This window comes from Taeniopygia guttata, chromosome 1A (genome assembly GCF_048771995.1).
Source record: "Taeniopygia guttata chromosome 1A, bTaeGut7.mat, whole genome shotgun sequence".
Lineage (NCBI taxonomy): Eukaryota > Metazoa > Chordata > Aves > Passeriformes > Estrildidae > Taeniopygia > Taeniopygia guttata.
Window position 1 is genome coordinate 40,861,397 of NC_133025.1, and position 16,140 is coordinate 40,877,536.

General features: G+C 33.5%; 1 protein-coding gene across 36 annotated transcripts in view; it reads right to left on the reverse strand.

Annotated features, from left to right (window-relative positions):
- Window positions 1-16,140, reverse strand: part of MGAT4C (MGAT4 family member C) — a 325,269-nt gene that overhangs the window by 170,823 nt on the left and 138,306 nt on the right. For 16 of the 36 annotated variants that reach the window (XR_012053466.1, XR_012053467.1, XM_072923168.1 and 13 more), the window contains one exon: window positions 5,353-5,433. The exons of 15 other annotated variants lie outside the window; for them this stretch is intronic. The gene's annotated coding sequence lies outside the window, so the exon portion shown is untranslated. The remainder of the gene's footprint in view (window positions 1-5,352; window positions 5,434-16,140) is intronic. 5 more of the 36 variants (XM_072923164.1, XM_072923161.1, XM_072923158.1 and 2 more) reach the window with 1 other exon arrangement.

Consider the following 16,140-nt stretch of genomic DNA (forward strand, 5'->3'; position numbering starts at 1 on the left):
TAGAGTTATAGATCAATTATTTACCAATACATTATAGAATACTAATACATACAACAATTCAGAATAGTTTTATAATGTAACTTAAAATTTATAAAAAAAAAAAAAAAAGAAAAAGAAATGCTCTTAGCTACTGTCATTGAAAGACCAAAGAATTGAGATATAGGTACACAATGGTTAGATTCAATGATCTTGGAGGTTTTTTCCAATCTTAATAATTATATGATTACTTCCAATCTTAATGATTATTAAACATCAATTCTGGCATTTCCAGTAGCCCATTAGATGTGGATAAATTTTTTTCTGGATCGAAATTCCCTGTTAAAAGACAGTGTTACTACTTTTCTTTTAATTTATTATCTCTCTTCAAAACATCCATAGCCTGTCACCTAGAGATGTGCATTGCACTGTGCTGTTTGCATTAAGAATGTCTGCAAGAGTTAATAATTAATGGGTTCAAGCACAAACATTTTCTGCAGTTTTCACCTTATTCCCAGACTGTCCAGTTTACTGCCAATTTGCAGAAAGTTCATGCACCACCAAAAAAAAAAAATATCAATATGGTCTAAGAAGCTGAATACAGTAATCCTTATTTAGAGAGGTATATGGAATAAATATGTTCTTCAATGGCCTGTGAAAAATCAAGATTTTACTTATTGGATTCTTTATTTATTGCACACCTGAAAATTTAATATACAAATACTGGGCATGCAGAATTCTTCAGAGAATTCTTAAAATGCTATATAGTTTGCACAGTGTATATTTGTCTATACAAATCCTGATTTTTAGATCAAACAGAAGGGAGAAAATTTTTTTAAGCTGCCTTTATTTCTATGACAAAATCCTCATCTCCAAGGCCTTGTATAAAGCTGAACTAATAAATTTGTAATTAAACCTTATAGGATACAGCAGTGATACTCATTAAAGAAAAGGCATTTAATAGTCTGCAATCTTATTTTCAGCTAATAAGATGACACAAAAGTCACATTTCACAGAAGTTTTATGTCTCTTATTTCATGCTGGAATAATGCTGCACAAACGAATTAGCCAGTATAATATTGTCAGGGTATACTTAGAGGAAAAAATGGATCTGGAAAAATACCTCCAACTTTCTAATATTTATAATGACCTGTGTAATACTAGGACAATATTCTTACACTTGAACGGATAGTCTTTTGGAATGCTAAGAAATAAATCTAATTTAGTCTAAGACCCTCCGAATCTCTCAGTCTAAGGCACTTAGATTATGCATAATTAATATAGGATGATGTAGCTACCATTTCACAAATAACATTTTTCTTACAGTTAGAAACAATAGCCAGTTCTAGAAAAACAAAAGCTGAAAAAAGCTAATAAAATTAAAGACAAATATCATTACAACATAAGTGCTTCAGTTAATTCAGCCACTGATGTAAATAGAATGCAATAAATGAGACAACACAACAAGTTTTTCAAGCAGTTGAATTAAGGCAGCAGTGCACTGAGGGTAGCAAGAAGGATTTTCATATCCATGAATACTTGTAAGCATGGCATGTTATTTTGGTAGGCTTTTTTTTTTTGGTTGTTTAGGGTTTTGTTTTTTGGGTTTTTTTGTTTTCTTTTTGGTTTGGTTAGTTTTTTGGGGGGTTTTGGGGTTGTGTTTATTGGGTTTTTTTTGTCTTTTTGTTTGAAAGACAACTCATTCAGGAATATCACAGAAAAAGGCAGGAAAATGGGAAAGGAAGAATATTGAAAGAGTAATGAAAGATTTGAAGGCAAATTATTTTACTGCCTTAAATTTAGCAAAGTTCTAACTCCCAGAAAAAGTCTTTCTTCAGATTCTTGTAGATTTCCAGGTAGCTAAGATATGCATAAACTTTTAGAGGCATGATGAATGTTTGTAAAGCACATCTATTATTCAAATCAATGAATAAAGATGTCACTGGATTCTCAGAAAGCCACCAATTCTTGTAAGATATACTAAAATGACTTTATAATATTGATACATTTTTACAATAGCATGTGAGTTTCAAAAATTATAAAATGTGTAGGAAACTGTCACATGACAAATACTTGTGCTGTGACTACATGACTTTTCTAGGGAGTTGCAAAGCTCTTCATTTGCTGCATCCCTGTAAGCAGTCTCAGCATCTTTAAAGTATGAATGGAAAAAAATATTTCACCACAGATCCTGACTACAAGCTCCTCTTTTCTAGTCAGTGTGGAGGACATTTTCAGCCCAAATCTGTAGATAAACCTAATTTGGATAGTCATATTGTCTCTCTCTTATCATGACAAGGAACTTCAGACTTTCATCAAAATATCAAGATATTTACGTGACAATTTCTAATCATATTCTACTACTATAGAGCAGTGGCAACTCTCCCCCTTTTAAGTATTTGGAACTGTTTTAATTGGATGACCATTTCAGTTTCACATTAAAAAGAAAAACTAATTTTTTATGTATTCTGAAAGGACAGCCAGGTATATTAACGAATATTAAAGAAGCTTTACAGCAGGATACATATGTTCTTCTCAACAGAGGCAAACAGACAAGTTACAAAAATGAAAAAAAAAAATTAAAGCAGCTTTCAACTATCGAATTATGGAGTATGAATTTTACTTCATTCAGCATGAGGTTAATATTGTCATGTCTTTCCTTTAAAAAAAAATCAGGCTTAAAGAAATTAGAAAATGGAAATATTGCTGTGAAATTACCAGACAGACTATCTTTCTGATAGCTTATGGAGCACAAGAAGAAAATGGAAATTAGTCAGTGAAACATTAATTTATACAACTAAGACTGAAATTGTAATTTCCAAACCTACTGCTGATGTTCTGAAGTGCTCAGAAAATCATGCACATGTTTTAGATTAAGTAGTAATGTAGTTAGAACAGATTAACTCAGTTTGCCTTGTGCCTAGTTTACTTTACTTTTCATGCATTGCATGGAAGTGAACACAGATGGGATAAGAAAATTTAAAAACAACCAAACCTCAATGAAAGAGAGAAGCATTGAAATAATATCTGTGATATTTAGGTGACAAGTCCCAGATTAAAAATGCAAGTAAAAATGTTAGCCAGAAATATTTTCATCTAAAAAGGAAAAACACTATGAATTACTGTGTATAGATTTTTTAGTATTCAGGAAATTTATCATCTTTACTAATACATGCTCAAAAGGAGAAAAAAATGTTGGCTTTTCATGTGATGCAATTTCCTGTTCATGCTTGACTTGCAAATGTTTAACTGGACATAAAATTCAGTTTTGTGTTCTTGAAAAAGAATTATGAATTTAACAATTCAAAAATAATTATGTCTCTATAAATGCTTTTAAATTTGTCACCAGTACTTATTAGACAGAAACACAAGGTTGAAGTTCCTAGTTTAACTTACAGATTTTTCATTTAAATACTGTGAATTCTAAATTATTGATTGAATAATCTATCGTTCTTAATGTCTTAATAAGTACTGATATAAAAAATTGTAATTTAATAGTGGAAGTTATGGGGAAGGAATAATTCTTAATCCATGCAGTGTAAGGGTTTTTATTTGGTCTACAATATACTGTTCTTTTAAAGTGGAAAGAAATTAATTTCATTTGGTTTGTGCTTCATCCCTGTATAGAACATGCACTTCTCAACTGAAAATAATCAATTAATTTCTGGACATACCTTGCAGCTATAAAGACTGCAATAAAAAAATCATAATTAAAAATACCAAACAACAACTACAACAACAAAAAACCCAAAATATTGATCTTATAATATATTTTACTTGTCCTTTATTGCATTAATTTCATATCATAGGTTGCACTAGGAGAAAAAAAGTAATTTTCAAAAAAAAATATTTTGAATCACTGTAACTTCTATCCATTGAAAACTTGCTGATTAACTTTTAGGAAAATTGCATTATTTTTGAATTAAAAGATTATTCACTTTGAGGGATCAGGACTTCAGGAAGTTTTTAGAACAGACTTAGGCTTGAATAAGTCTGCACCAAAAGGAGTAGATTTATCTCTGTTGTTCTATAGCACATCCCCCTGACACCAAAAAGAGGACCTAGTGACAAAGTAAGAAATTAATTCTATCTTTAATATATAGTAATTGCAAGAAAAAGCTTTGCTAGCAGATACTGAAAAATTCATTAGGAATCTTGACACAACAATTAGTGGTTACTCAGTGGCTACATCACAGGTAGAATTAAACTATCCATTGAATGAATTTTATCTATCTACATGGTATTTAATAAAAATCAGGTTTTCCAGAATAATATTAGAAAAGATAATCTGTGTAAAAGGTGTAAAATCTCCTGAGTAGGAGATTTCAGATACCAAGTTCTTGATAGAAACAGCCTGTCTGAATCAAGCATGTTCCACCCAGGAACATGGTTTTGATGACCCCTGAATATGACCTACTCCCAGTGAAAAGCAATAGCATTTTAATGCCCTGTTGCACACAGAACAGTATATATGAATATGGGGGGGGGGGGGTGAAGCCCAAACAGATTAATTACTGACAGGTACATTTGAATATGACTGCTTCTTAGCCACTTGTCTGTAGCCAGGCAAAATTGTTTCACCTCAGTTAGAGACACGTGGCAGGCTGCCTCTGCAAGTTCTCATTAGGCAAACAGCCTCCACTGTCCATTAGAGGAAAAATACCCCTATTATTTAAGGAAATGTGACAGCAGTGGCAGTGAAGTTTTGGCAGGAAATTCATCAATGCACTACAAAGCTTATTGCATTCTACAACTTTCACCAGCCTCTTTCCACTCTTTTATCTGACAGCTCAAATGCCTCAGGGTTGTGGTCATGGCAAAGGTCGAGAACATAACAGCAGGACTATAAAAAGAGATTCTTTCAGGGGGAGAAGCTTCCATACACAAGTTTACTGAGCACATCTCAAAAAATTTATCTAATTCATTACCATTACTTCTGAAAAAACATTAAGAACCTTAAACAATTATTTAAAATTTAACATACTCTCTGAAACGTAATACAACTAAGGAATATGAAATTATACATTTAAACATAAATATTGGAAAGCCTTGTATGGTGGGAACAATTGTAAACATGCATAAATAATAAGTAGTCTGTGTTTAGGAAAAAAAAACCATGTCAGTTGCAAACTATTAATTTAAAATATTAATAAAATAATGTATTGTTTATACCAAGATCACTTAATTCATATACAAGTGTGTGTTTTACCGAAGACTAATTTACTTCACCATGATGCTTAATTAAATAAGAAACTGTAAATGTGTATTTCTATTAATAAATAAATTGGTAATGTTACCTTGGTTGAGTTTAAAGCTAAGAAGTTTGCTACGTCTTTATCTGTCATCAGTGGTAGCAATAAGGTGAATTTGAATTACCTGTCACAATGTCCAGTAGTACTCTTATCTTGTTAAGGAAGGGGTTGGCTGTCTGATTAAAAAAAGCCACAATGTAAATTCCTATAAAACAAAGACAAAACAGAATCTTAACTTCTTATTCTGTCAAATATTATTTTTTAAACTTATACATATTCAGTGTGTGAAAGGAATAAAGGCATTTAACAAGCATGAAATAGTTTCTGTATGCACATTCATTCAGATATGAATTTGACAATAGACCAGAGTGTCTATTGTCAATGCCTGGTTTCTATCAAAATGCACACATCACATAATAAAATACTTGAAAGCAACTCACCCAGTGTCAATTGTTGGGCTGAAACACCAATAGTTTTAGGTTTATGTGTAGTTATATCAATGCCTTTTATTCTCCAGATTGTATAGTAAAACATATGATTCAAACAAGAATGGAATGACCTCAGAGAAATAAATAGGTTTTATTTTTAAACTGGTTTTATATGATTCATTTTTCCAACTAATTCTCACCCATATAGATATGTAACAAATATATTGCTGAATGAGATAAATAACATAACATTTAGAGACATGGGATTCTTCTGGTTTTCATTTTTAGATTTTGTACATGTATTCAAGCCTGGGCAAAATGTTTAAATTGGGAAGCTTAGATGAAAAATGATGTATTTTATTTTGAACATACATCTGTGTTATTCTGTATTGTTATGACTGGTATTAAGGAGACCATCCAAAGAAGTATATGCCATTATTCTATCTTTATCTATTCTACATTTGGAATGTAATACTGCTACTAATTTAATAATAATATTTGTAATACTAGTAATACTACTAATAATTGTAAACTATTAATAATTATTTTAAAATTTGAAATAGTGTCATAAGCTATTTCAGGCAAAATAGCTGATTTTGCAGAGAGAAACTGAATTAATTTATCTTGAAAGTTATTAGCAAGAATGGATTTCTACTGCATTGTCTGTCAGATTTGTTCCCTTAATTGTATATGTAATGCTTCAATATCTGTACAATCCAAATGGTATTCTTAGAAATATAAGTTTTTTGAAACAGTTTAACCAGAGTGACTATTACTGTTAGAATTTGCTGAAAAAATGCTTATCAAAAATGTAGGTACCTTAGACTCTACAATCACTGATGGAACTATGGAGATTGATTAGACCTATCTAGTTGTAAAACTTCTTACAAATGCCTGTTGCTTTCAGTGCATTTATCTCATCTGCAATATCTTACAAGACTTTTTTCACCTCTCTATTTTTTATGTGGAGCTGGTCCTTTCTATGAAATACTTGAATAAAACACAATTATAATACATGTTCAGAAATTCCTGGAAATGTATTTCAGATATTTCAATATTGTAAAATGAAAAAATTCATCATGTATCTTGCTTACCCTTGAGCTTCATTAATCTATTTTCACAGTGTACATTTTATGCTGAGTAGACTAAAATGTGTTTAAAGAAGGATAGATTATAAATGTTTATATTTGATAGCATTTTTACATATAATACAGATATTTATATATCCCTTAAATAGATTTTATTTTGCCATATATGTCACATAACACACCTTGTTACATTATATAGGCAAGATCCTTAGTTTAATGCTGAGAAATATTTTGGGAGTATTCCACACTAATAAAAGCAGGATATTTTCCTGCAGATATTTTATATTACATACATTTCTGTATCTGGGAATAGCGCTACGTCTGTTTTTCTATCTACCTTTGTGTATGTAGAAATATAGGTATGTATGTAACTAATTTCAACAGGATGTGCAAAAAAGCAAGGGAGTACTATTCCTCTTCTTTTCCTGTAATCATTAACATGGCTCAGAATGGCACACAGTTTCCTCATGTGCAGTCTATTACCCCACTCACTGTAAGTCCTATCACATGCTTTGGAGATGTCTGATGGTGATTTCTTTGGACCCCACTACATACTTATGTGGATTAAGCTAATATGCCCTAAATTGCTCTTTTATGTGGTCCATGGAGAACAGAGAGCTTGCACTATCACTGACTCAAGAACTTGAATATTTCCCTTTAAATTTTGGGTTACAAGAAAACAATGGACAAGACATTTTTTCCAAAGGTATTCAGCAAAATGGAAACAATGCCAAGCAAAAAACTGAGAATCAAGGAGGGTTCTCTTGGAAAGACAACATGATGGAAAAGGCAGCAGAGAGGAAAGCTGGCAGGGAACCTGATCCCCTGACTGACTTAGCGAACTGTTCTTCACATCCTGAAGATTACAATTTCTGATATCTTATATAAGTGATACAATGAATTATCCTTCTGGCATATCCACCAAAAGAAAAAGTAAAATTATAAACCTAATAAATGAAATGTCTGTAAACCTTATGAAACCCAGTGAAGGGAAAATATACCTAAACCTGTAAAACTTAGAATGTATTACTTAATTTCTATTTGAGCACTACTATGCCATAGAGAAGCATTTACAGTTTGTAGAGCAGTCGTTTCAAGGACAGAAAGTGTTTCTTTCATTAAAAAATTAAAAAGAAATTTTAAAAAAAGCATAGTCTGAATATTACAATATTATGCTTTCGTGATTAATGCTTAAAGCATGGCTAACACATACTCTAAAAGAGGATCAATTCAAACTTAAATAATTAGGAAATATTATTTAGATCATATTAAGACTTAAATAATAAATCATCATTAAAGTGACAACAAATTATAAGATATAGTGAGGCAATTCTCTAGTGATTCTAACATGTCCAGTACGCTGCAATAAAAAATAAGACTCAGTTATCTGAAGAACTCCTATTTGTGGTGAAACTTTGACCCTATTTGAAGTTGGTCTAGTACAATTTTTAGGATAAATTGAAGATGACAGAGTCATAAAATACATAAGCTCTGGCAATTTTTTTGAGGAACCACAATTTTTTATATTTGTCAATTCTTTATTTATATTTGTGGCAATACCATCAATCGTAAAGATTCAGTTTTGTAAATTTACACATGAATAGTACCTATTATCACAGTTATTTTTCAATTTCCGCTAGCTGCTAAAAATGAATTTCGGATAAGGGTTGTAAGAAACATGTATAACAATATATTAATCAAGAGGAAATCTGACTTTGATGAATTTAAGGTATTGCAGGAAGTCACCTAATCCTCTGCCTATTAGGACTTAATTCCTTAACTAGGAATAAGTTTTATCTATTTCTAAGCAATAAAAACCTAATTTTATTTCTGCAAAACATAAATAAAAACTGAAACTGAAACAAATACATCCCTGAAAATATAACTCTAGGGTTAAAAGGAACTGAACTAGAGTCTGTGTTGTTGAAAAAATACTGTAGTAAGAAGTACTTTATTTGGGGGGAAAAGCCAATGGGCTGGATTAATTTTTTTTTAATGGATAAATATGGGAGATGCCAAGAGCATCATGCTAAGTAAACTTCACAAAATAATAATCTGTGTCTGCATGTTGATGAACACTCTTGTTATGATACATGTGGTGTCTATCTGCAAGAGGACATGAAACTTTTCTTAATATCAGCTGAAAAGCCGTTCATATTTCACTTTTAAAGATCTGAACCTTATGGACAAGCAGACTAGAAGGTTCTGAGAACAGGTAAAATTTAAGCTTTATAGTGATGTTATTTAAATGTTATGATGATGTGTCTCAGGGAACAAGAACAATAGCACAAACTTGTGCACAATAAGAAACATTACTGTCCTCTCTCTTTCATACCGTTGTAAGTATCTTGTAAATTCTTGCAAGTGCTAAAGGAGGTCAGAAAGTAGTCTTGAGGGTATAAACATATATAACTAGATTTCTCATTAACGTGAATTCTAATATAAATTTAAAACATCTCAATTTCAAGGTTCAAAAAATAGATAAGACTATTTCAAGAAATCAAAACAAAAAGCAGCAAAGAGGTAAAATGAATAACTTTTACTGTCTTCCAGGCACTATATTCTGCTGTTACATTATAAGAAATAAATTTCATCTTCAGATAAAGTTGTAAAGTCAGCTTATTGTCACATCACTTTTCTCTTACACATCAGAATATAAGTTTGGGAAGAATGACTAAAGAATAGCATTTCTCACACAGGAAAGTAGAAGAAATATAGGCCTTCCTCCTCTGATTTCATTGTTAAAATTTGAAAGATGTAGAGCAGAAAAATGCACTGTCCTTTTTACAAAAATCATCATTCAAAGATAGATTGGTCTAATCAGTCTAAGCAAATTACAAGAAACCTGATAGTCTTAAACTGACAAGAGAAATTACTTCTGGCTGAAGATCTCAAAGTGGGTGATTAGGTTAACTATACTTAGCACAGCTCTTTCTTGAACTATCTGTAAAAAAAATCAGCCTTTTTTTTTGATGCATTATCCGTAAAAAATGCATCCTCTTCTTTGATGCAGTCCTCCAACAAACAAATAACTAAAAAATATTTTTTCTTGACTATTTTAAATAATAAGACTTTATTAAAACCATCGATAACTCCGCAGTGTTTCACTAATATCAGTGACCTCACAGGAAGTTGTAACTCATATGTACCCACTCCAACATTCAGGATTATGCAGTGATCTTATTTAATAATAGCAAAATAGAGGTTATATGGGGTCTCCCTAAAGGTTTAAAGCACAGTTCTGGTACAGTGTCTATTCTCACAAGCAGTGGGATGATTACAAGTGAATTAGCAGGCTAAGCAATGAAGACCCGACAGCTAAATTGTGTTACATGGCATTATAGTTAATCTGAGCATCTGAACTAGTGCAATCCACACCAAAGTTTCACAAGGGCCAACAGGTCTCCCTGGGCTGGGGGAAGAGGAGAGAACACATGGCAGGCAATAGGGCAGGTTCTGGCACCCAGAGCCAGAGATGCTTCCCCAGCCAGGAACAGGGCATCAGCAGGTGCTGGAGCATCCTGAGCCCCAGGACTGGGCAGCTCCACAGAAAGGGTAAGGATCTGACATGGTGAGGAGAACCAGCATCACACAAAACCCTGAAGTAACTTAATTCTCCCCAAATGATGGACTGGAGCTGGGTCAGGACATCAGCCCACAGGCTGGACACGTATGAAACACTTTCTCACAACTACAGAAAAAAACCTACACTTGAACCTTTGGTAAACCCAACAGAGAGAAGCTGGCAAAGAAAGAAGCAAGGAAAAAGGAATACAAAAAAACCCTAAAGGAATTCAGTTACAAGATAGATTAGCCAAAGAAAAAGCAAGGACAGGAAATTACATCAAGACAGGAAATTACATCATTATAAGAAAAAAACCTCTGTAAACAGCAAGGGAATGGGCTGTAAAACCAGAGGGCTGGTGACTGACAAATTAGTTTTAGCTTAATATAGAGCATTTCAAATATGATGATGTTTCTCAGTGGTTTGAAAGTTTCTTTTTGTATGGGTGCTTTGTAAGCACTGATGTAAGCTGCACAATCCCAGTAATTTTGGATGCTCCTGTCTGCACTACATGAAAAAACAGAGTGTTCTGCTGAAGTGGGTTTTCTAGTTGATTTTACTCTGAAAGTAATCTGGCTTTGACTTGGCAGTCAAAACCAAGCACAATAAATGAGAAAATTCAGAAGGGTTGTTTCAGAAGTGCATTACTGCTCCAAGCTAAAATGCTAATGAAGATTGATCTTCTGTCAAATATAAATGTGGGGAAAACTAGAACTAGTGCTAGACAACCATTCTCATCAACATAACTTTTCCCTGCATTCCTGTTGTAGGGCTGTCCCTAGGGAAAGTGTGGACTCTGTTCATCTTTGAAGAGCATGGAACTTCCATGCTGTATTCAAATAGTGTCAAGAGACAATGGCTCAAACTCATGAAACTTGGAGAGCACAAAGAATATTCGAAATCAGGAGATCTTAATGTCTTATCAGATACCATAGAACTAGATAATTTAAGTTCAGAATGCGATGAATGCAACAGGACATAAATGATCTCAAATACATTAAAGAAAAAAATAAGTGATTAATCAGATAGGAAAGTGGAAAAACTGAAACAAAAAATGCAGTAACTTTAAAAAAACCTAACATCCACATAATGAGATATATTTCCTACTCTTCCGATTCTCCCTACTCTCTACTTTTGCTACTATTCAGTTTTATGTCAACGGCATATTATTTATGAATTTGCATTATGAGCTGCTTACATATGAAGAAAAAATTACTGTTTTTCTTTCCTTACCTTTTCTTTCCACTTTCTATCAACCAAACAAGAAATCTACCAGGATAGTAATTTTAAAAAATACCAGTTAGCAAAATCAGAACCACAAAGCTATAAACCTAGAATCTGTAGAACTACAGACAGAGTTTTTTTTAGCAATTCAGAATGAAAAAAGCCCACTTCTGTATGTTTTATAGCATTTCAGAAAAATATGTAGTTTGCTGAATGTGAGACATTTTCCTTTTCCTGAAAAAAAATTAGGCAGTTATCTATTGAAGTAGAGACATACCACTCTTTGACAGTAAATTAAATTTTCTGACCTCAACAAAACAAGACCACAAGCAGATATATACATTCTTATTAAAAACTAGGAGAAATTTCATAAATAATAAAGACAGTGTGGCTTTTTGAATGCCATTCCCATAGTTCTTTCGAGAAATTTTATCTTGAAAATTCATGCATTGGCTATTTAAAGTTGTGAGGTTACTTTACTTCAGTTTCTTTCTGAAAACTTTCTCTTCTTCTCCTCTGCCCAACAGTTAAGTATATGTGGGAAGAAAATGGTTAAAAATGGAAAATTGGCAAAAAGAAAGAAAATTGAGCTGGTTTTAGAATTTTTTGTGCTGAAATACCAACCTTGTACCTGGGAGAAGCTAAAAATACCCAGTGGGGAAAATTTCACATATATGCATTTGCTTTGGGTTATTTTTTATCTGCTGAAAAGAAATGGAAGTCTCTCAAGTCAGATAACAGGGTGCTGTTAACGACTTATAAACATTCTTCCCATAGGCTTGGCCCTCCTTGAAAGGGAGGAGGAGAGATGAGAAGTTTGGAGATTGTAAAACACAGCCTTGTGAAGGGTTGTGCCTGTGTCAGGACTTTTTTTTTAATGTGAGGCTGGGCACGGTGCTTGCACTTTTTGCCCCTGCTAAGTTTGGGTTAACTCAGCAGTGTATGTGTCCCCATTCTGCCAATGTAGTTATGGAATAAATCTACTCTTTACACTTCAGGTGTGGATTTCAGCCTTCTTGGTTACCTGTAGATATTTGGTTAATGCAGTATATTTTATATTTTGTTGCAGAAATTGCTGCTTTTTAGAATTGGATTCAGCAATAATCAGCATTCCACTTTATATACATTTGAAAAATATTTTGCAATGAAAAGTGTTTTGAACATGTGCAATAATACACAGGCAATTGTCTAAAATGAGTTTTAGAAGACAACACAATCAGGCACGGTGTTATGCATTCTGACCAGAAGCAGAAAGCAGAACATGGTTTTTTATCACTGTCTCCATTATCCCTTATAATTTCTAATGATCCCTTCTTTTATTAGTTGTGAAATCTAACAGAAATTTAATGTAATTTAAAAATGTAACATTGATCAAAGATGGATCCACAGGTGTCTTACTTCACCACCAATAAGTGTAAAAATCTGTTTTTACTTGGAACACAGTGTTTACGACAAATCTTAGTGTCCTGATGGGAACAATAGTAGTGTTTTGTGCTTTCTGATGCATCTCTGAGAATCTTTAGAAAGTCTTATTATTGCAATTTCAGTTAATTACTTCTTGACAAACCCTTTTTTATTACTTAAGTAATAACAATATGCCTAGTCTATATGTTAGGAAAAGAGTTCTCCATACCATGGTAAATTTTGAAGCAAAATATGATTTTTCTGAATCTAAGAAATATTTTATTTATTCCTTAGCTGCAAAATGCAGGGAATTTTTATAAAAGAAGGATCATATGCAGGTGATATATCATATGCATCACCTGTCTATTTTCAGTACTATCTTTTCCGTTCAAATTTCCAACGGCCAAAGAGGGATATAATTTTAAAAATTCTACTGAGCAAATAATGTTATCCAGTTGCATGAAGGAGGGGAAGTGAAATTATTTAATGTCAATATTTAAAACACATTAATTTTATTTAAGTAAAAAATAAATAAACAAAAATATAATATTTTTTTTGTTCTTCCCCAAAACTGCCAGAAAATTGAGAGATAGAAGCAGAACTAGCTACAGAAATTAACTACAGAGTAGGTGCTTTGAAATAATTTTATGAGATATTCACTTTTTTGAGAATGACTTTTGCTTTCCAACCAAGGAAATGCCTGCTTTTCAGCCTGGGGTTAACTACCACTTTAGACAGACTCTTGTGCTTAATCTTTCTCACTAATTAACTCCAGGCATGCCCTGTGGGAATATTAGGTACCTAGACTCGCAGTAGTCAACAGAGTGAGGGTAGAGTGTTTGGTCTTCAAACTGTTTTGCAAAGGAAGCTACTTCTCTTCACAGGGCAAGATTATTGCCTGCCTACAAAGCACATCTGCTTTCTAACAGAGTATATAGTTCCCTAATGTCTAACTTTTGAAGCCTAAAATAGAATATAGCTTCCTTTATACTCCTGAAAATTGTGAAAATGTAACATTTTCATATTGAATTGGCTGTACTTTACAGAAACATCAAAAGTCTTTTCACACTCATCAAATTTATTCTGCAAAATTAGCGTATACAGAAAAGATTTATGGACATCCAATCCCAGTCAAATTTACTTGTAGGGTTTCAGCCAAGCTGATGAAATATACAGATTTGTCTGTATTATAAACAATTTTTCAAAATCTTCAAAAATTATCTAAACAGGAATCACAGGTATTAAGAGAAAATATGTGCAGATAATTCACAGATTATGGATGTATTTCTGTACATCACCAGCACATTTTCTTAAAAACTGCAAATGTTGTTAAGTACTTACAGGCAAATTTTGTTAGTTTTATTTCTGTATAAGAAACTTTTTGTATTCTGTATTCAAATTTCAGATGGAAGGCAAGAAATTCTTAAACCTCAAAGCTTACTGGAAATGAAGAGAAAATAGCACATTTCACACAACCAACTAGAATGATGTGGATTTATTTATGAATGTAGACACATATGATTAAATATAATTATCTATCTAGACATCAGCTTCATCTCACATAGTTTCAACATTTTAATTGGAATTAAGACACATGAGACTTTGCCTTATTGATTCATTAACAACTGCATCAAGTGTACTGTCAAGCATAAGGCTAAATCTCCTGAAAGATTTATTAATCAATCACTCCTAAAAAACTCAGTGTAGATCATTATCATAATATGGCATAGAATTATTGCATACATCTTAGAGAAATAACACATAATAACAACTTTGGAAAGTCTTCCAGTTATTGAAAACAATTCTCAGGGTGGAAGATGACAATTGATAGAAAAAGTCAGAGGACACTCAGAGACATGGAGCTGGCAGCCCCCAGATGCTCCTTTGTTTGGGGTCTCTTCTCAGAGGCACCAGCTCAGGCTTTTATTTTGTATTTAGCTATTGCACCAACATTGAAGTCTTTTAAGGATCAAGATATCTGAGATATCTGAGATATCTGCTATGGAAAGCCGGTGCCAAGCTGGTGAGGAAATCTGGTGTGGCTGTGTGAGTGAGAGGGGTGCAGATGAAAAAAGGGCCTCGGTCCCAGCTCATGTGGAGCCAGAGTGGCTCCTGGACAGCTAGGCAGGGAAGTTTCCTGAACATGCACATGCACTCTCAGGACTCACCTAAAGGCAGGTTTACACAGACAGGTCTACTGCCTACCTGATACTCATGCCTGGACCTACTCCCAGCTCATCCTGCTTGTGGTTTGCTACCAAACTGCACAATATATCAATTTAGAGAATGCAAGAGACTTTTCCACTTCAACAGCCAGCACCAGGCACAGGGACTGCGAGCTGCAGTTGCAATTTTACAGTCAGTGCTGAGGCACTCACTCATCCCAGTCAAGCCAGCCCCTCCCAACAGATGTTTTTGTGGGGCATGTATTTTGTCTCTCCTCTAGCAGATTGTCAAAACCCTCATCCAGTTCAGCTGCTGCCACTGAGACACCTCCTACCTCTGGCAGTTGACACCCCTGGGGTGCCTACATCCTGGTGTGACACCAAATCAACTCACACTAACATCACCAGTAGCTGGCACTAGTCTTTGCAGTACTCAAGTACTTGCACAGAATATATAAGATTATGTGAAAAGAGAGTTAAGAAAGGATTTCAGAAGGGAAGAGAGATCAGATGCAGGACTTGGTCAGAGAAATGTACCAGCATGCAGTGTTTTATATGTAATGGGCACCTTTTATATCCCTGATCTCTTTCACTTAAGTATTCACTTAAAAACTTGGCAGAGCTTCTCAGACCTCCTAAAAATTCCTAAAATCACAAGTTCATCTTATTTTCCCTTTCTTATCAGTTGCAAAGACCACGTGGCCTTCTCTAAAGCTCTGCCTGTGATTTTGTAAAGGTCTACCAATAACTAACTGTACACTTTTCGACTGCCATTATTTCTGTTGTCCCCTGCCGTCTAAAATGTTTATGTCTCCCTGTGTTCTTATTTAACACTGCCCCATTTACTTATTACTCCCTTTTGCATTGAAAAAGCCCATGATTATCAGAAAACCTCAATGAAGCAGATGCTTTCACCTATAACATTATTTTACAGCCTTTTTTTACTGAATTCCAGATTACCCATCTGCCCTTTTGACTTCCACCTCTTACAGTAGTGCTCAACACAAAGCCACAAAAGGAAAATAATTTTTTGTTCAG